At 42.0% G+C, this 22313-nt stretch overlaps 1 protein-coding gene across 1 annotated transcript in view; it reads left to right on the top strand.

The window, feature by feature from the left end:
• Positions 1–12962: 12962 nt before the first annotated feature.
• The window catches only part of LOC130295652 (G patch domain-containing protein 4), a 95175-nt gene continuing 85824 nt past the window's right edge, over positions 12963–22313 (top strand). The window contains exon 1 of the mRNA XM_056546619.1: positions 12963–13432. The gene's annotated coding sequence lies outside the window, so the exon portion shown is untranslated. The remainder of the gene's footprint in view (positions 13433–22313) is intronic.

Below are 22313 nucleotides of genomic sequence, written 5' to 3'. Positions count from 1 at the left end.
GTAATGGATGCATTCACACCAGTTTTATGTATACGGTTCTATATGGTATTTTATACGGTTTTTACATAGGACGCCATTAAAGGACGAGTCTCATGATCAAGAAAGGTATCCCCTATCTGAAGGACGGGATAAGTTTTAGATTGCCGGCTCTTCTATTTATAATTCTACTCAGGAAGATGGGGGTTATACTTCTCTTCCTCGCTGCTCCACCAATTCTGTTCTTTTGGAGCCCAGACCCCAAAAATGCTGTGCAGCAGGACTTAGTTTCAAATTATATATATATATATATATATATATATATATATATATATATATATATATATATATATATATATATATATATATATATATATATATATATATATATATATATATATATATATATATATATATATATATATATATATATATATATATATATATATATATATATATATATATATATATATATATATATATATATATATATATATATATATATATATATATATATATATATATATATATATATAATATATATATATTTTTTTTTTTTTTTTTCAGATGGTGCTAATTAAAAAAAAATGTTTTATATAATATATATAAAATATATAAATATTTTTTTATTTTAGAATATATATATATATATTTATATATTTTTTTTTTTTTTTATCATCACCATCTGAGTAGAATTACACATAAAGGGGGATTCCGGGAGTCTTTTTTTTTTAATTTTTTTTTAAACTACTTTATATAGATTGGCATTTTCTGCTTTCTCCCAGAAACAGCGCCACACCTTTTGCACAGGTTGTGTCTAGTATTGCAGCTTAGCCATAGTAAAGTGAATGGCGTGGAGGTGCATTACTGCACACATGTGGTGCTGTTTCTTTAACCCCCATACAAGCCTTACCTAAAACAGACAAACCCTATAAAATGGGTTGTATGGCCTAAAAGGTTGGTACCAATCTTTGTCTATGGCAGCGTTTTTCCAACCAGGGTGCCTCCAGCTGTTGCAACACTGCAACTCCCAGCATGCCCGGACAGCCTTTGGCTGTCCGGGCATGCTGGGAGTTGTAGTGTTGCAACAGCTGGAGGCACCCTGGTTGGAAAAACGCTGGGCCCAAGCATAAGGCAGACAGAAACAGCTTTGGTGGGAGGTGACTTGTGCACTAAGGGACGTCGTCCACACAATCGGTAAGCGGGGTTTTGTGGCCCAAGAAATTAACCCGTTTATTCACAGCCAATAGATCATTGTTGGTATTTAGAAGAAGGAAAACTTTATTGTCAACATAAACTTTATCCATCACAGACAATAGAGCAGGCGGATGGGGATTTCTTCCATGCCTCGAGAGCTGCACGACCCAAATCCGCTGGGGGTAGTCCTCCGCTTCATGCGTTATACGCTGCATCGCCTGCTCTCTGTAAATGGGCTCTCCGCTTGTCACTGAAAGAACAAACATGGGGGAGGCGGCTATGTGTCTGAAATACACGGACACGAAAATACAGTCGTGTATAGGTGATTTAAAAGTGGTACTCCGCTGGAAAACTTTATTTTTTTTTAACCAACAGGTGCCAGAAAGTTTAAACAGATCTGTAAATCGCTTCTATTAAAAAAAATCTTAATCCTTCCAGTACTTATCAGCTGCTGTATGCTCCAGAGGAATTTGTGTAGTCCTTTCCAGTCTGACCACAGTGCTCTCTGCTGACACCTCTGTCCATGTCAGGAACTGTTGAGAGTAGGAGCAAATCCCCATAGCAAACCTCTCCTGCTCTGGATAGTTCATGATATGGACAGAGGTGTCAGCAGAGAGCACTGTGGTCAGACTGGAAACTACACAACTTCCTGTGGAGCATACAGCAGCTAAGTACTGGAAGGGTTAAGATTTTTTAAGTAAAAAATTGTGACCACTGCGATAACACATCCTAGATCTGAATGAATGAACTAATCGTAGGAAATACTTTCGTCTTTACATAGTTGAATGTACGGACAACAAAATCACACAAAAATTATCAATGGAAATGAAATGTATGAACCCATGGAGGTCTGGATATGGAGTCACACTCAAAATCACAGTGGAAAACCGCACTACAGGCTGATCCAACTTTATGTAATGTCCTTAATACAAGTCCCAATGAGGCTCAGTAGGGTGTGTGGCCTCCACGTGCCCGTATGACCTCTCTACAATGCCTGGGCATGCTCCTGATGAGGTGGGGGATGGTCTCCTGAGGGATGTCCTCCCAGACCTGGACTAAAGCATCCGCCAACTCCTGGACAGTCTGTGGTGGGTGGAGCGAGACGTCCCAGATGTGCTCAATCGGATTCAGGGGAACGGGCGGCCAGTCCATAGCATCAATGCCTTCCTCTTGTAGGAATTGCTGACACACTCCAGCCACATGAGGTCTAGCATTGTCTTGTATTAGGAGGAAACCAGGGCCAACCGCACCAGCATATGGTCTCACAAGGGGTCTGAGGATCTCATCTCGGAACGGAATGGCAGTCAGGCTACCGCTGGCAAGAACATGGAGGGCTGTGCGGCCCCCCAAAGAAATGCCACCCCTCACCATTACTGACCCACCGCCAAACCGGTCATGCTCGAGGATGTTGCAGGCAGCAGAACGTTCTCCATGGCGTCTCCAGACTCTGTCACCTCTGTCAGATGTGCTCAGTGTGAACCTGGTTTCATCTGTGAAGAGCACAGGGCGCCAGTGGCGAATTTGCCAATCTTGATGTTCTTTGGCAAATGCCAAATGTCCTGCACGGTGTTGGGCTGTAAGCACAACCCCTACCTGTGGACGTCGGGCCCTCATACCACCCTAAATGGAGTCTATTTCTGACCGTTTGAGTGGACACATGCACATTTGTGACCTGCTGGAGGTCATTTTGAAGGGCTCTGGCAGTGCTCCTCCTTGCACAAAGGCGGAGGTAGAGGTCCTGCTGCTGGGTTGTTGCGCTCCTACGACCTCCTCCACGTCTCCTGATGTACTGGCCTGTCTCCCGGTAGCGCCTCCATGCTCTGGACACTACACTGACAGACACAGCAAACCTTCTTGTCACAGCTCGCATTGATGTGCCATCCTGGATGAGCTGCACTACCTGAGCCACTTGTGTGGGTTGTAGACTCCGTCTCATGCTACCACTAGAGTGAAAGCACCGCCAGCATTCAAAAGTGACCAAAACATCAGCCAGAAAGCATAGGAACTGAGAAGTGGTCTGTGGTCACCACCTGCAGAACCACTCCTTTATTGGGGGTGTCCTGCTAATTGCCTATAATTTCCACGTGTTGTCTGTTCCATGTGGAATTGATTGTCAATCAGTGTTCTTCCTGAGTGGACAGTGGGATTTCACACAAGTGTCAGTGACTTGGAGTTACATTGTGTTGTGTAAGTGTTCACTTTATTTTTTTGAGCAGTGTAATTTACAAATCTGTTTAGCTTCCTGGCACCAGTTGATTGAGTGCCCCTTTAAGCCAAAAGCAGGTGTGAACCCTATAAAGATTTTGCACCTCTTCTGTCTTTATGATCCAGTCCAGATCCTATATGATCACCATAAGATGGGCCATAAAACATGGTGGGTAGAAATGGTTTAATCACAGCCCCATTTACCTGCATGGTGTTGTTTCCCCAACCCTAGTGCCTCCAGCTGTTGCAAAACTACAACTCCCAGCATGCCCGGACAGCCAACGGCTGTCCGGGCATGCTGGGAGTTGTAGTTTTGCAACAGCTGGAGGCTTCCTAGTTGAATTCCATGCAGAATTTTGGCAAAAGTATTAACCCTTTTGGCGGGTCTGGAATTTACACAGTGTGAATGGTTCAACGGAAAACCCATTCATACTAATGTATACACAAAAAAAAAAAACTTCAATTAGCAAGCTTTATTAATAATATTTATTAGTAATGTAGCATGTAGTTTTTTGATGTAATGTATACCAGGTAGTGAGGTAGTTAAAGGGGTTCTCCACCATAAGGTGATTTTTGTACTTACCTGCCAGCCCCATGTCTTGGGGCTACATGGCTGCGTTGTCATATCACCATAACACTGTGGTTATCTTTTTGTGAAACGGCTGTTTCCTGTTTGAGTTCGTTTCCTCAAACTACAAATCCCATAATTCCTTGTTTGTGTGAGGTCACTTTCCTCCTTCCCACACATCGGCCACCCCACCCGTTGAAACACACCTGTGCTCCCTTCGATGCAATAGACCGGTGATTTCTGACCAGGGTGCCTCCAGCTGTTGCAAAAACCTGAATAATCTCCCTCCCATCCAGCGGTCGCTTCAAGCCATTGAAGCACAGACACGCTCCCTCTGAACACCTAAGGGTCCATTCAGACATACATTATACACTGCAGATTTGATGTGGTTGTCAACCATATCGATTTACCAGCATCAAATCTGCAGCGGGATCGGCACATGTTAATGTAGGGTGATTTTTCCTGCATTATAATATTTTCCCGCAGCAGGGTTTGCTATTTTTGACTTCAATGGGTCAGTAAAAAAATCAGAAATTGTAGCAGATCTGCAGATTTTCTGTAGACCCATTAAAGTTAATGGTAGTAAAATCTGCTGCAGATTTTCTGCAGCAAATTAAAGCTGCATAAAATCCATAGGAAATTTGCCTGTGGGAACAGACCCTCAAATCTTTAATTCAGCGTTAGAAAAACAGCTGATTTATTCAAAAGACAGCTCCACCCCTTTCCTCTGGTTGTGTCTGGTATTGCAGCGCCTCTCTATAGAAATGAATGAAGCCAAGTTGTAATACCACACACAAACTGAGGATAGAAGTGGTGCTGTTTTTGGAAAAAAATAACACATTTTTTTTTCTTCTATTTTTTAGATGACCCCTTTTTAAAAGGTTTTTTTGCCACCATGGACACTTATTGCCTGCCCACATGTTCAACTACTTAATTCATTGTCTATGGGAGTGCTGAAGATAAAGCTGAAGTAAGCGTGGTACATTACTGGCGTGTACCCGGAGCTGCAGTCAAGTATGCCCACTGCTGCACCATTTAGAGCTTTTGGACTCCCCTTCTTAAGTTGTCTGGAGCCGGAGTACTCCTTTATCCCTTATCCAAAGCATAGGGGATAAGATGGGTCCCGCCGCTGGGCACCCCCGACATCCGATGCGCAGATCGAACTTCGCTCCGTGCCGGAAGACTGGCGATGCGGGGCGGAGGCTCCCAACGTCACAGTCACGCCCCCTCAATGCAAGTCTATGGGAGGGGGCATGATGACCGTTACACCCCCCACCCATAGACTTGCATTGATGGGGTGTGGCTGTGATGTCACGAGCGGGGCATGACGGTGACTTCACGAGCCTCTGGCACTGCACACGACGCTCTAAACAGATGCCGGGTGCAGCAGGGAGATCACGGGAGGTCCCAACACTGAGGATTCATGCGGATTCCGAACAAACTTTAACCAAAGCAATGAAATAAGTCACATTTTCTGTACACAGAGAATTCATGCATAATTTTCGCATGTATTCTGCAGAAATTCTGCATAAATGCAGAAAGATTCAGAATTCTGCATCATTTGGCCAGAATTCTGCATCTTTATGTGTACATAGCCTAAGGGTACATTCTCACACGCACAGATTTTTTAGCGGGTTTTCCGCTGTGTATTTGAAAGTGGGCGGGCTCTTCTTGGCTGTCCGCAGCAGATTTTCCGCAGCGGAATTTACGCTGCGGAAAATCCGCCACAGTCCCTACTAACTTCAATGGGGCTTGCGGCAGATTTTCCCCAGTGTACATTCCGCCGCGGAAAATCTGCTGTGGACAGCCGAGAAGAGCCCGCCCACTTTCAAATACGCAGCGTAAAACCCGCTAAAAAATCCACGCGTGTGAACATACCCTAAGGGTACGTCCAGACGAGCGGATTTTCTGCACATATTTCGCTGCGGATCCGCTGCAGAAGGACCTCTATATGCTGCCTTTACAGTTGCCTGCTCAGAGCGGTAATACGCCGCTACGAGCAGACACACTACAATGTATAAGTCGCAGCGCGCATGCGCAGTATACTCTCATATCGCGGCAGCTCTAGGCCTAGGTCACTGAGCAGGCACATGTAAAGGCACCATACAGGGGTCCTTCAGCGGCGGATCCGCAGCGTAAAATACGCTGTAAATCCGCTTGTCTGAAGTAGAGATGAGCGAACTTACAGTAAATTCGATTCGTCATGAACTTCTCAGCTCAGCAGTTGATGACTTTTCCTGTATAAATGAGTAAAGCTTTCAGGTGCTCTGGTGGCTGGAGACTCTTTCCTAGGACTGTATCCACCTTTTCCAGACCACCGGAGCACCTGAAAGCTGAACTAATTTATGCAGGATAAGTCATCAACTGCCGAGCCGAGAAGTTCGTGACGAATCGAATTTACTGTACGTTCGCTAATCTCTAGTCTGAACGTACTCTAAGGCTGGGTTCACACAGAGAATTTCTGCTCTGAATTCTGGGGGGGGTCGGCCACAGCTTTATTTTAAAACGGTAAGTTTAACAACGGTCTAAATACCGATTGACCATGAGGGGAAGCTCACAGCCAGCCACCCGCATAGCCGCCTTACACCTCCACTTCAAATGATTTTCTTCTCCTGTACCGCCAGCTGTGATTTAAAGGGGTACTCCCCTGCTCAGCGTTTGAAACAAAATGTTCCGAATGCTTAGAACCGGCACCTGCAGCTCGTGATGTCATAGCCCGCCCCTCATGTCACGCCCGCCCCCTCAATGCAAGTCTATGGGAGGGGGCGTGACAGCCCCCTCCCATAGACTTGCATTGAGGGGGCGGGCGTGACATCATGAGGGGTGGGGCTATGACCTCACGAGCACCCGGCTCTCAACTGAAATCAGGACCCAATTCAAATCCTTATTAATAGGTTATTTTTATTTTTTTTTTAAGGTATATATCCTTTTTTTTTTAATTTTTTTTTTGTTTATCAACAGGGTTACAAAAACAATAAAAATGATATTTATCAAGCTCTGTAGTAGATTTTTTATTTTTTTTGCGTAAAGTTTTCTATACATGCTGCGGCTGTGATTTTTGCTTATTCTAACGCACACTTCTGAAATCTGCTCACGTAGTAATTCTTTTTTTTTTTTTTACTTTGCAGTGGTCACATATTTATCAAATGCGATAGTCGCTATTTATGAAGAAAAAAAAGTTGCATCTCCGTTTAAAAGTCGCATATGTATTCCAGGTCCAACCTGGCTTATAGAAAGTGCAGACGTCTGCTACTACATTAGTGTTAATTATAGAAAATGTTTTTTATATTAATGTAATTATATATATATATATATATATATATAAACTATTAATTTTAAGGTTGAAAATACACACTGCACACCTTGTTAATTTTAGGACACGTACGTGCTGAGGTACCCTCTAAATTTTTTAATGAATGTTGTGTTAAAATAGAATAAGGCAAAAAATAATTGTGTTAGAATTTGGACAGACTATGTAAATAACCCATTATTCATTATTCCATTCATTGGCCCCAGTGTGTTTATAATAATGCTGCCTGCTCCTCATCTTCTTGAAGCAGGGTAGCAGCGGGACATGTCAGGAACCGGCTGCGGTGAATGAATGAAGCCGACATGTCCTGCATGTAGGCTTCATTCACCGCCACCACCCGACACATCCCCGCTGCTCCTAGCGCAATCAGCGCACTGCCAGGAACAGAAATGAGCATCAGAGAATAGACCTGTCCCACGCGGTGCGCTGATTGCACTAGGAGCAGGGCAGCAGCGGGGACGTATCGGCTTCATTCATTCATGCACCACCGCTGATTCCTGACATGTCCCTGCTGCTGCCCTGCTCCAAGAAGATGAGGAGCAGGCAGCGGGAGAGGGAATAAGCACACTGGGGCCAATAAATTATTATAAACATGCATGGGGGCATAAATTTGGGGGACAAAGTAGTAGTTTAAAACCCCGCCGTGAGCCCTGAATGGCTCGTCGGTGCCGGCCATTCAGGGCTCCCGGTGGGGGATTTCAAAATGAAAATTTACACAGTAGTATATACATCGCAGGGTTGCGGACCATGCCGCCCGCTCACCTGCTTTATAACTGCTGATCGATCCGGTGCGATCAATCCCTTATCCCCTGCACTACTACACCCAACATGGAACAGACTCTGTTCCGTGATGGGGGTAGTAGTACAAACACTAATGTAGCCTCCCCAGCCTCTTGCAGCTGGGGAACTACTACTCCCATCATGGAAAGGAGTATGTTCCATGATGGGAGTAGTAGTAGTCATACATTCACACACACATATTCACACAGGGTTGATAAAGAACTTCGGCTATTAACATAAGGGAAAATGTTTCTGCTTTCAAAAATGCTTTTGTAAGCGGGTTTCCCGGTTTTTGCTTACGTGCGATTTTATTTATCAAGGTCGTGCGTCTATTTGATAAATAGGTCGCACTTTAGCAAAAGTAAGTAAAAAAAAAAATTGTCATATAAAAGCCAAACGTTTGAAAAGAATGATAAATCTTCTAAAAGACACAAACTGAAATAAAATGTCACCAAGTAAGGGGAGGGCGGGCGCTTTCCCTGCTGGAGACGGCGCCAAAGAGAGAGGGTGTACCTGCTAAAACGGCTAGCGCTGCCCCCTCTCTCTAGCACCTGACTACTACAACCAATCCTAGGACAAGGGAGGGATGCACAGACTCAGCAAGGAGAGGTGTGCCTAGCTATTAACCCCTTCTGTCCCTGACTCCTTTTTCACTCGCAGTCAGAATCAGCGTGCATTCACACCATGTTTTTGCAATACTGTTCCCGTATACGTATTCAATGTGAAAACCGTACTGAACCGTATTGAAAACTGTATGCCTTTTGCATCCTTTTTGCATCTTGTATTGTTTTTATTCCCGCACCCAAAACCATAGCCTACCACAGTTTATTTTGGTCCGGGTGAAAAATCTTATTAAACCGTATATGGTTTTTTTTTAACATGGGAGTCAATGGGAACCATTCCGCGTATGGTTCCATCCGGATTGCACCATACGTTTTTTGACTTAGCAAATTTTTTAAATTTTTTGGGGAATTTCAATCAAACAAGTGAAAACTTTATTCATAATGGAGTGAAAAGTTAAAGACGTATACTTTTTTTTTAATCTTAAAAATACGGATGCAACGGACATCACTTTTCAAACCCTATACAATTTTTAACTGTATACGGGTTAAAATTTGTACACGTTTGGATACATTTTAGTCTGGTTTTGAGGAATCCGTTTTTCATAAACTGATACGGGAATTGTACTGCAAAAACATGGTGTGAATGCAGCCTCACCTAATCCTATATGTCTCGTGACACCCACACTTTCCTTCATTTGATGCTGCAAAAAGCCCCTGATGTATATCTGTGATGGAGGACTTCCGCATGTCCCAGTGTTTCCCAACCAGGGTGCCTCCAGCTGTTGCAACAGTTGAAGGCACCCTGGTTGGGAAAGAATACATTATACAAATGTATATAAAAGTTACACAGTGCCCAAATAACATAATGTGAGAGTGGTCAAGTGACAGAGAGTGGTCAAGTTACAGTGCCCAAATAACATAATGTGAGTGTGGTCAAACAATAGCCATATAGTTCTCAAGTGACAGTGCCCAAACATCTGTGCTACTCGGTGATCAAATAACAACACCATACTTTTTTCTCAAAAGAAATGACACTACAGAGTGACGAAAAATTTGTATAGTTTATTATACATTTCCATAATATATATATAGTTTACATACTTTATATCATAGTTTATTATACATATATATATATATATATATATATATATAGTTTACATATATATATATATATATATATATATATATATAGTTTACATACTTTATCATAGTTTATTATACATACTTTATATCATAGTTTATTATACATATATATATATATATATAGTTTACATACTTTATATCATAGTTTATTATACATATATATATATATATATATATATATATATAGTTTACATACTTTATATCATAGTTTATTATACATATATATATATATATATATATATAGTTTACATACTTTATATCATAGTTTATTATACATATATATATATATATATATATATAGTTTACATACTTTATATCATAGTTTATTATACATATATATATATATATATATATATAGTTTACATACTTTATATCATAGTTTATTATACATATATATATATATATATATATATAGTTTACATACTTTATCATAGTTTATTATACATATATATATATATATATATATATATAGTTTACATACTTTATATCATAGTTTATTATACATACATATATATATATATATAGTTTACATACTTTATATCATAGTTTATTATACATATATATATATATATAGTTTACATACTTTATATCATAGTTTATTATACATATATATATATATATATATATATATATATATAGTTTACATACTTTATATAATAGTTTATTATACATATATATATATATATATACATATATATATATAGTTTACATTATATCATAGTTTATTATATATATATATATATATATATATATATTATAGTTTAGTTTATTATATGTTTCCATAAAAAAGGAAATAAATAAATATCTTAATATAAAATGTCCCCGTTAGGTGAAGCCAGCCCTATGGGTACGCTTACCACGTGTGAAAATTTTTTAGATCACAAATGTAATCTGAACAGGGCCTTACAGGGGTAGTTACATGTCAGCTGGTTATCCCCTATCCTGACAACTGGGACCCCTGCCAATCCCAAGGATGAGGACATATCTGTCCCCAAAATGAATGGAACGCAGAGCACCTGCCCAGCCACCACTCCATTCATTCTCTATAGGGCTGAAGAACATTTGAGGTAAGTGGCCCCATAGAGGATGAATGGCGTGGTGCAGGCGCGGTGGTCTCCATTCATTACGAGGACATTTTAGGCCCCATTTATTTTTTATTTTTGTACAAAATCCATTGGCTTCCTGTCATTTGCGCAAATTTATGAAGTAAAGTGTGTAAAATAATACATCTGGAACTAGAAAAACCACACACATGCGCCAAAATGATAAATTCCCCCCTATGTGTCAGTAAATATCCCCTTCACAGGCTCCGCTTAATGAAATCACTAGGCCTCAGAGTAGAAGTTGCCTTGTCGCCCATAGCAACCCATTAGCTTTCCATGACAGGGTACAAACAAAGTGAAACTCTGGTTGCTATTGGCAACAGGGCCACATCATCATCTCTGAGGCCTAGTATTTCTGTGGGGGACACACGTCTGTGTTATGTCATTTACAGCCACAATTTATGAGGGTATACGGCGTTGTTTCACAATCGGGGTGGCTTCAGCTGTTGCAAAACTACAACTCCCAGCATGCCCGGACAGCCGTTGGCTGTCCGGGCATGCTGGGAGTTGTAGTTATGCAACAGCTGGAGCCACCCTGCTTGGGAAACCCTGGTATACGGTCTCCTTAACGCAAGTACAGGCAGCTATAGATGAGTACTGGGGCGGACATGTTGGGACATACCATACATTGTCTGAGAGGGGGGCAATAAAAATTAATAAGGCTGTAATTAGGATATAAATGCGCATCCGGTTCAGGTAACTAATGACAGTGAGGTAAAAAAAAAAAGTGCCTCAGTCGTACCTCATATATTCTACTATATACCTGAACATTGTCGCTTTAGGGTCATTCACACGGACGGATCTGAAGCGTATTTTACGCTGCTAATCCACCGACAATGGACTCTACAGAGCTGCCTCCTCTGTGCCTGCTCATAGCATTAGAGATGAGTAAACTTACAGTAAATTCGATTCGTCACAAACTTCTCAGCTCGGCGGTTGCTGACTTTTCCTGCATAAATTAGTTCAGCTTTCCGGTGCTCCGGTGGGCTGGAAAAGGTGGATACAGTCCTAGGAAAGAGTCTCCTAGGACTGTATCCACCTTTTCCAGCCCACGGGAGCACCGGAAAGCTGAACTAATTTATGCAGGAAAAGTTTATGCATCAACTGCCGAGCCGAGAAGTTCCTGACGAATCGAATTTACTGTAAGTTCGCTCATCTCTAAATAGCATCAATCCGTCGATACGAGCAGACACGCTGCGATGTGCAAATCACTGCGCGCATGCGCAGTATACTCGCACACATCGCGGCTGCTCTGGGCCTAGCTCAGGGAGCAGGGGGAGCGGCCGTGATGTGTGTGTGAGTATACTGCACATGCGCGCGGCAACTCGCACATCGCCGTGTGTCTGCTTGTAGCGGCAGATTGCAGCGATGAACAGGCACAGAGGAGGCAGCACTGTAGGGTCCAATGTCGGCAGATTAGCAGCAGAAAATACGTTGCGGATCCGTCTGTGTGAATGAGCCCTAAGGCTATAACGCAAATTTTGGCGGAAATTCAAGTTCAATTGAGTTCAATAGGAAAAATTTAAAGACAACATACCGAATTTCTGCAGCGGAAATTCTCCTGTGTGAATGGAACAGCGGAATCCCCTTGAAGTAAATGGGCCGTTATTTTCGGAGGAATTTCCAGTGGAATTCTTCTGCGAAATTCGGCCGAAATTTTTTTCAGTTTTTTTTAACCTAAAGAAAGCTTCCTGCTCATTTTGCACCCCCAGGATGCATTTTTGTTGTAGTTTTTTTAATAGTAGGATTTAGCCTCGGTATTTAGAAGTCTATGGGAGAGGGAAAAAAAATAGATTTTGCCCAAATCCCAGCAAGTACGAGCCCAAATGCAGTGTGAACCCGGCCTAAACATAAGACCTGTTACATCGGTATACGGTAACAACAAATACCATCGGGGCTCGGTATAAATTAATCACACCATGAATGCTCCAGAATTGCGCCAAATATACCTTCTTTTCTGAGTTCTTTCTCCCATGTGCGTAGCTTTGGCTGGAAGCTTTGCAGTCTGTCCGCCATCTTGTATTCTCTGAAGAGATCTTCCTGGGCAGTTTGGAGACTAAGATTTGCTGTTTGTCTCTTAAACTAGAAACAACAAAATCACTAGTCTTCCAGACCGGCCGAGAAGCCGATGACCACCGCTTCTGGTTTCCTGAAAATTTCCCAAATGGATATTGTTAATAGGAAAATACATTGTCAGGAATCTTATATTTATTAATAGAAAACAAACGGTAAAGTCCTTGTTTAGTATAGTCGGTCAATACACGCTATATTAAGGTCCCCTGACTGCTGGGGTACATTTTATTAGCCCCTTTAATACCTTTTATTATCAATATTACTCTTACTCAGAGTACAAAGGGGGCATTATTACTGCATGGGGTCATTAAAAGATGCAGGGACTGTGAGAGGCCCATAGGGGGCACAAAAAGGGTGATACTATTATGGCGTGCAACACAAATCGAGGCCAGACGAAGCACATGATCTCTGTGCGTGAAACCGCCGGCAGTCGCCTCTGAGCGCCACACGCTAAGCATGTTTGCCAGCCTGACGGAGGACCTGTGAGAGGAGCCGGTTGTCTTGTACCATTGCGGTGAGTGCAGGAATGCCTTTTTTCTTTAAATTTGCTCATGTATTATAAAGTGTGTTGTATCTTTAAGAGTTATGTCATATGATTGATACCCAGGAGGTACCAGTGATCAGGTGATCCCAGGAGTGACCTATGGGCTCCCTGCTAGTCTCCCCATATAATGACCTATGGGCTCCCTGCTAGTCTCCCCCATATAATGACCTATGGGTTCCCTGCTAGTCTCCCCCATATAATGACCTATGGGTTCCCTGCTAGTCTCCCCCATATAATGACCTATGAGCTCCCTGCTAGTCTCCCCCATATAATGACCTATGGGTTCCCTGCTAGTCTCCCCCATATAATGACCTATGGGTTCCCTGCTAGTCTCCCCCATATAATGACCTATGGGTTCCCTGCTAGTCTCCCCATATAATGACCTATGGGTTCCCTGCTAGTCTCCCCCATATAATGACCTATGGGTTCCCTGCTAGTCTCCCCCATATAATGACCTATGAGCTCCCTGCTAGTCTCCCCCATATAATGACCTATGGGTTCCCTGCTAGTCTCCCCCATATAATGACCTATGGGTTCCCTGCTAGTCTCCCCCATATAATGACCCATGGGCTCCCTGCTAGTCTCCCCATATAATGACCTATGGGCTCCCTGCTAGTCTCCCCCATATAATGACCTATGGGCTCCCTGCTAGTCTCCCCCATATAATGACCTATGGGCTCCCTGCTAGTCTCCCGCATATAATGACCTATGGGCTCCCTGCTAGTCTCCCGCATATAATGACCTATGGGCTCCCTGCTAGTCTCCCGCATATAATGACCTATGGGCTCCCTGCTAGTCTCCCGCATATAATGACCTATGAGCTCCCTGCTAGTCTCCCCATATAATGACCTATGGGCTCCCTGCTAGTCTCCCCATATAAGCCCTGGGTGGAGCTTCTCTCTCTTCTGCTGAGGTCCAGTGCAGTCCTGTCTAGTGTGTGTGTCCAGAGTGTTGGAGAACTCAAAGTCCAGTCCTGCAGCCGCCATCAAGTCAAGTAAGATAAAGTCACCGCTTTATTAGTCAAGTCAGTCCCTGTCATCTGTCAGCGTGGTCTGCATTCAATTGTCCAGTCCTACTACAAGTCCCAGCAAGCCCTTTAAGGTCTCTGTGTCACTGGTCACCTCCTTGGGCTCTGGCTGAACTATATAGACTTTCCCACCTGTCTATCCTCCGTAAAGCTTCCGTTGTCTATAACTTGGTGTCGGAGTCTTTATTGCCCCCGTGCCTAGCCCAGGATCCAGCGGTATACCTTCGGGTGGTTATAGGCTAAACTACGCCCTGGCGTCACGCCCTCTGCCATCTGCCCTTATCACACCCCGCTACCACAGTTATAACTGGTAATGGGGCACATATCGCCAGCTTTTGCCCTCTCAGTTTCTATTTTTACATGGGGTGTTTGTATAGCTGCCATGATCGGCTTCATAGACCCCAGCAGCTAATAGTTAATACAGCAATATATCCCTATTCCTGGTTCTGTAAACATCTTACTAAGCCGAGACCTCCAGAAATATTCCTGTCATGGTGCAGTCAGCCTCAGGCGGTGCCTCTGATCATAGTCGCTTTGCTCCAGGCTCTATGATGCTGATATGCGTTGCATATTAATAACAATAAGTACAATTCAACATGTCCCCTTTAAGGTTTTGTTCAGTAACAGGGGTACTCCGGTGGAAAACATTTTTTTTTTTAGGTCTTTATAAGTCAACTGGTGCCAGAAAGTTAGACAGATTTGTAAATGACTTCTATTAAAAAAATCTTTACCCTTCCAGTACTATTTAGCAGCTGTATACTACAGAGAAAATTCTGTACTTTTTGAATTTCTTTTTTTTGTCTTGTCCACAGTGCTCTCTGCTGACACCTCTGTCCGTGTCAGGAACTGTCCAGAGCAGCATAGGTTTTCAATGGGGATTTTCTCCTGCTCTGGACAGTTCCTGATATGGGCATCAGGTGTCAGCAGAGAGCACTGGGGACAAGACAGAAAAGAAATTCCTCTGTAGCATACAGCTGCTAATAGGTACTGGAAGGGTAAATATTTTTTTAATAGAAGTAATTTACAAATCTGTTTAACTTTCTGGGACCAGTTCATTAACCTGACAGTTCCTGACATGTACAGAGGTGGCAGCAGAGAGCACTGTGGTCAGACAGAAAAGAAATTCAAAAAGAAAAGAACTTCCTCTGTAGTATACAGCAGCTGATAAGTACAGGAAGGATTAAAAAAAATTAATTGAAGTAATTTACAAATCTGTATAACTTTCTGGCACCATTTCATTTAAAATAAATTGTTTTCCCCCTGGAGAACTCTGGACAGTTCCTGACATGGACAGAGGTGGCAGCAGAGAGCGCTGTGGTCAGACAGAAAAGAAATTCAAAAATAATAGAACTTCCTGGAAGTATTGGATGGATTAAGATTTTTCAATAGAAGTAATTTATAAATCTGTTTTAACTTTCTGGCACCAGTTGATTTAAAAAAAAAAAAATTTGTTTTCCATCAGAGTACCCCTTTAAACCAGTGTTTCCCAACCAACTTGCCTCCAGCGTTTGCAAAACTACAACTCCCAGCATGACCAGAGAGTCTTTGACAACAGCTGGAGGCACAGTCATACACTTGTTCTGCATGGGGACACTTCTCTCCTCTGATATCCAAAGTCAACAGAAAGTCGAGAGGCCGTCGCACACAACAAGGTTTCCCGACCAGGTTACCTCCAGCAGTTGCAAAACTACAACTCCCAGCATGCCTGAACAGCCTTTGACAACAGCTGGAGGCACACTGGTTGGGAAACGCTACTTTACTGCAGGGTCCATATCACTGCGTTTTGTCTGCATGAGGACACTTGTCCGATCCTTCTCCCCTCTGATATTGAGTCAACAAAAAGTTTCCGAACCAAGATGCCTCCAGCTGTTGCAAAACTACAACTCCAAGCCAACGGCTGTCCGGGCATGCTCGGAGTTGTAGTTTTGCAACAGCTGGAGGCACCCTGGTTTGGAAACTCTGGTTTAATCATACCAAGGTGAATGAGCCCTTATACCAATCCACTACAGCCCCCCACCCCCAGCGCTATGGTCCCTTTCACATGTTATGCTGGAGCCAGAAAGCGCCAAAAAAACAAAAACAAATCATAATCCAAGGGGCTTTACAAAGTCAAATAATTATAAATAATGTGTTCAAAAACATCCATTATCTTCCGGAAAACATAAAAAACAACAACATAAATTAAAGGGGGAAAAAAAAAAAAATCTGACGTCCGTTTTTCTCAGGTCTAATGCGGAGTATTTAATCAGTCGCATAATTGTCCATATTGTCTCATGACCAGAGAAAGAAGCTCCGCGAGACGAAATTTTCTTTTTCTTTTTTCCATTTATTTTCTGTCATCCACCGATGCGCTATAATTGCCGCGGGATGCGACACCGTGTAAGGGCGCGACCTTTACGTTGCTAAGAGCCCGCAGCTTTCAATATGGCATCCCTCCCTTCCCGTTCTAAAATGGCAGATCCTTCTCCTATCAGCCAGAAACACCGCTCCTTTTGTTCAGATAATGGATCCCAGACACTTATATCTCACAATAGCGAAATGGAGCAGGAGTAAAAAAAAAATAAAAAACGAAAAAAAAAAAAAATGCAGTTAAATGACATTAATACAAAAAAAAAAAAAAAAAAACGTAAAATGGCCTTAATTAGGTGGTGGCTTTTGTTTTTAACGAAAAAAAATAAAAACCGAATAGATGCTGGGGACACATCATAATCTTGTGCTTTTTCCGATTTCGCGACCTCGGGGCTTACCTCTCCATTTTGGTCTTATATATATCTCAAATATATAGATACAGTGATCCCTCAACTTACAATGGCCTCAACATACAATAGTTTCAACATACAATGGTCTTTTGTGGACCATCTTAAGTTGAAACCAGACTCAACATACAATGCTACAGACAGTCCAGATCTGTGAAACGTGTCAATGGCCGGAAGAACCGACCAATCAGAATAGGCATTTACTGGTAAAACCCCTGTATTACTGAAGTGTATGCACTGACTGGTGTCTGGGAGCGCCCCCTACAGTACAGGGAGGTATTACATGTTCTGTACACTTTACCTGTATTACTGAAGTGTATGCACTGACTGGTGTCTGGGAGCGCCCCCTACAGTACAGGGAGGTATTACATGTTCTGTACTCTTTACCTGTATTACTGAAGTGTATGCACTGACTGGTATCTGGTAGTGCCCCTTACAGTACAGGGAGGTATTACATGTTCTGTACTCTTTATCTGTATTACTGAAATGTATGCACTGACTGGTGTCTGAGAGCACCCCCTACAGTACATGGAAGTATTACATGCTCTGTACTCTTTACCTGTATTACTGAAGTGTATGCACTGACTGGGGTCTGGTAGCGCCCCCTACAGTACAGGGAGGTATTACATGTTCTGTACTCTTTACCTGTATTACTGAAGTGTATGCACTGACTGGTGTCTGGTAGCGCCCCCTACAGTACAGGGAGGTATTACATGTTCTGTACTCTACCTGTACCAGGGTTACCTGCTCCATTGGACACCAGGTGAGGGCGGCTCCATGTTACTTTTTTAGGACACTTTGTACTGTACAGGACCCTGAAGAAGCTCCTGTCCTCTACATAGACCAGTGTTTCCCAAGCAGGGTGCCCCCAGCTGTTGCAAAACTACAACTCCCAGCATGCCCGGACAGCCTTTGGCTGTCCGGGCATGCTGGGAGTTGTAGTTTTGCAACAGCTGGAGGCTCCCTGCTTAGTAAACACTGACATAGACAGTAATTTACAGCTCCCAGCAGATCTTTATTACTTTTATATGTAAGGATTTGCTTTATCTAGATTAGTTATCTACTTATTTTTCTTTAATCCTCACTTTTTCCTATTTTTGGATGACATTTTGGTGCCTTTAGAACCAATTACCAGGTTTCCATAGAGTTATGGTCTCAACATACAATGGTCTCAACATGCAATGGTCGTCCTGGTACCAATTAATATTGTAACTTGAGGGACCACTGTATATCAAATATATATATGAAATATATATATATATCTCAAATATATATATATATATATATATATATATATATATATTTATTTATTTGGTTTTCTTTTCATTTGCGCAAATGATGCAGCCGTCATAATGACAGGAAAATTGAGGCCTTTGTTGTCCCCGCTGATAATAAAGAGCTTTTTTTGTTAGAAGAATTATTGGGGGGTGGGGGGTTTCGCACACGGTAACACAGATACATTTGCGCAGTCTATTCCGTTTAAACAGGTAATTCGGCGAGCGCAGAAATTGGGTCTCCATTATCGCATACGATTCCGAATACCTTCTGAATGCAGCACAGTTTCACACATAATGACATTAGATACACCAGTTTTGAAGACAGTATCACGTATTATAGGATTGGATACACTCAACAATGAGCATCCCCCATGAGGGGTTTAGCTACATGGCGACCTTTAACCCCTTAAAGGGGTACTCCGGTGGTAAACTTTATTTTTTTTTTTTTTTTTTTAATCCACTGATGCCAGAAAGTTAAACAGATTTGTAAATTACTTCTATTAAAAATTCTTAATCCTTCCAGTACTTATTAGCTGTACTTATTAAAAACACGCCTTGAAAGTGCAAAAATGAGAAATCCCTTCGTCCTTAAAGGGGTACTCCGGTGGCAAACTTTTTTTTTAAAATCAACTGGTGCCAGAAAGTTAAACAAATTTGTAAATTACTTCTATTAAAAATTCTTAATCCTTCCAGTACTTATTAGCAGCTGTATACTACAGAGGAAATTATTTTCTTTTGGGATTTCTTTTCTGTCAAGACCACAGTGCTCTCTGCTGACACCTCTGTCCATTTTAGGAACTGTCCAGAGCAGCATATGCTTGCTATGAGGATTTTCTCCTGCTCTGGACAGTTCCTGACATGGACAGAGGTGTCAGCAGAGAGCACTGTGCTCGTGACAGAAAAGAAATTCAAAAAGAAAATAATTTTCTCTGTAGTATACAGACGCTAATAAGTACTGGAAGTATTAAGAATTTTTAATAGAAGTCATTTGTTAAACTTTCTGGCCCCAGTTGATAAAAAAAAAAGTGTTCCACCAGAGTACCCCTTTAAGGATGCAGGGATTTCTCATTTTTGCACTTTCGAGGCTTTTTTTTTTTGTGCCAGCAATTGTACTTTGTAATGACATCTCTCATTCTACCACAAAATCTACGACGAACCCCCAAAAAAATTGTTTGTGGGGCGAAGAAAAAAAGCCATTATGCTAATTTTGGGGGGATTTGTTTTCATGCACGTTTAGGTAAAAATGACTTTATATTTATTCTGCAGGTCTATACGATTACGATACCCAATTTATATAACTTTTTTTTACTACTTTTAAATATTTCTAACTTTTGGTACAAAAATGTGTATGCATAACATTGTCCTCTTCTGACCCCTCTAACCCTTTTATTTTTACGTATACGGGGCTGTATGAGGATCTTTTTTTGAAATTGTGATCTGTAGTTTTTATCAGTACCATTTTTTTTTTATTTAATATGACTTTTTTTGATCACTTTTTATATATATATTTTCTGGTACATGAAGTGACCAAAAATCATCAATTCTGGACTTCACTTTTCTTTTCTTTTACATTTACGCCCTTGACGCCCGTACAAGATTATTGACGTAATATTTAAGTAGTTCGGACTTTTACGCACGCAGTGACACCACATGTTTATTTTTGTTCTCATTATTTTATTTGAAAAATGAGAAAAGGGAGATATAAACTTTTATTAGGGAAGGGGCTCATTTACATTTATTAACAACATTTTTTTCCCCCACATTTTATTCACCATTTTTAAAGGGGTTATCCAGGAAAAAACTTATATATATATATATATATATATATATATATATATATCAACTGGCTCCAGAGAGTTAAACAGATTTGTAAATTACTTCTATTAAAAAATCTTCATCCTTTCAGTACTTATGAGCTGCTGAAGTTGAGTTGTTCTTTTCTGTCTAAGTGCTCTCTGATGACACCTGTCTCGGGAACCGTCCAGAGTAGAAACAAATCCCCATAGCAAACCTCTTCTACTCTGTGCAGTTCCCAAGACAAGCAGAGATGTCAGCAGAGAGCACTGTTGTCAGACAGAAAAGAACAACTCGACTTCAGCAGCTGATAATTATTGGAAGGAGTAAGATTTTTTAATTGAAGTAATTTACAAATCTGTTTAACTTGCTGGAGCCAGTTGATATATATAAAAAGTTTTTTCCTGGAATACCCCTTTAAGTTCCCATAGGAGACTATTACATGTAATCCTTAGATTGCATACACTGAACAATCCTGTGCCATAGAACAGCATTGATCAGTGTTATCGGTGGTCCATTACTACAGGCTGCTGAGGCTTCCTGCTCTGATGGAGCGCTGATCAGGACCCCGCAATTTTGCCGGCAACGCTATTTTCCCGGTAGACGCCGCAATAACCTTGCGATTGCCGCGTCTAGAGGGTTAATGCTAGACATTGGCCCAATTGATGATGTCCGATATTACCCGTGGGTCCTGGCTGCTGATATACAACAGGAGCGGGACACGGGAGTACATTTACGCCCAATGGGGGAGATTTATGAAAAACTGTGCAGAAGAAAAGTTGACCTGTTGCCCGTAGCAACCAATCAGATTGCTTCTTTTATTTTTCAGGGACCTTTTTAAAAAAGAATTAAGCAAACCATCTGGTTGCTATGGGCAACTGGTCAACTTGCGGTATCCTGAAGGAGCTAAGCAATGAGTATCCCATATGATGGGTTTAGCTACAATATAAGCTTTAATATTACTGCTCCGCGCAGCACCCGGCATTTTGACTGAACTCTGGGTCCTGGCGGCAGCAGTCCTGATCTCACATTACGCCCCCTCCATACATGTCTATGGGAGGGGTCGTGACGGCCATCACGCCCCCTCCCATAGACACGCATGGAGGGGGTGTGGCGTGACATCGCAGAGTGGGCGTGACGTCACGACCACTGCCGTCGGAACCCAGCGGGGCGTTCAGAACGCCGGGTGCTGCACTGAGATTGCAGGGGTCCCAGTGTCGGGACCCTAGAAATCACACATCACATGTCTAGCGGTGGAATACCCCTTTAACTTCTTAAAGGGGGTATTCCAGGAAAGTTTTTGCTACAGGGGCTGTAAAGTTAGTGTAGTTCATAATATAGTGTCTGTACCTGTGTGTGACGGTTTTCTCACAATTCTTCTGTGATTTTCACCCCAATATTTATATTTACCAGCATACAAAATGACTGTTGTCTCAGATTTTTCCCAGCTTGCAATGCGGCCGAGACCTGACATCACTAGTCAGCTGATGACAGGGAGCCTGTCTGCTTCAATGGGTGGAGCGATCGCTTGGTGGGAGAGAGATCAATCTGCAACTAATGCAACAGCTGTAGGCACCCTGATTGAAAACCACAGGTCTTTTTAATGGATGCAGCTCATTTATGTTTCAATGGGTGGAGTAGCTGATGCATGGGAGGGAGGAAAATGGAATTATGGGATTTTTAGTCAAAAAAAGAAAAACCAAACAGGAAATACCAGTTCACAAAAAGCTAGCCACAGTGTTATGGTAATCTCACAACATAGCCATTTAGCACCAAGACAAGCGCAGATCCTTCCTAAGCATGTCCATTACTGTCTGCCAGGTACGTACTAAAATCCCCTTATGGTGGAGGACCCCTTTAACCTCTGTTCTCAGGTTGTGTGCGGTATTACAACTTGGCTCCATTCACTTCATTTCAACAGAACTGAGCTGCAATACCACACCCGACCTGAAGACAGGTGTGGTGCTGTTTTTGGATAGGGGATAAGATGCCTAGCG

Source organism: Hyla sarda, chromosome 11, assembly GCF_029499605.1.
Source record: "Hyla sarda isolate aHylSar1 chromosome 11, aHylSar1.hap1, whole genome shotgun sequence".
Lineage (NCBI taxonomy): Eukaryota > Metazoa > Chordata > Amphibia > Anura > Hylidae > Hyla > Hyla sarda.
Note: the sequence above shows the minus strand (reverse complement) of the source record. Positions and strands in the feature narration are given on the sequence as shown.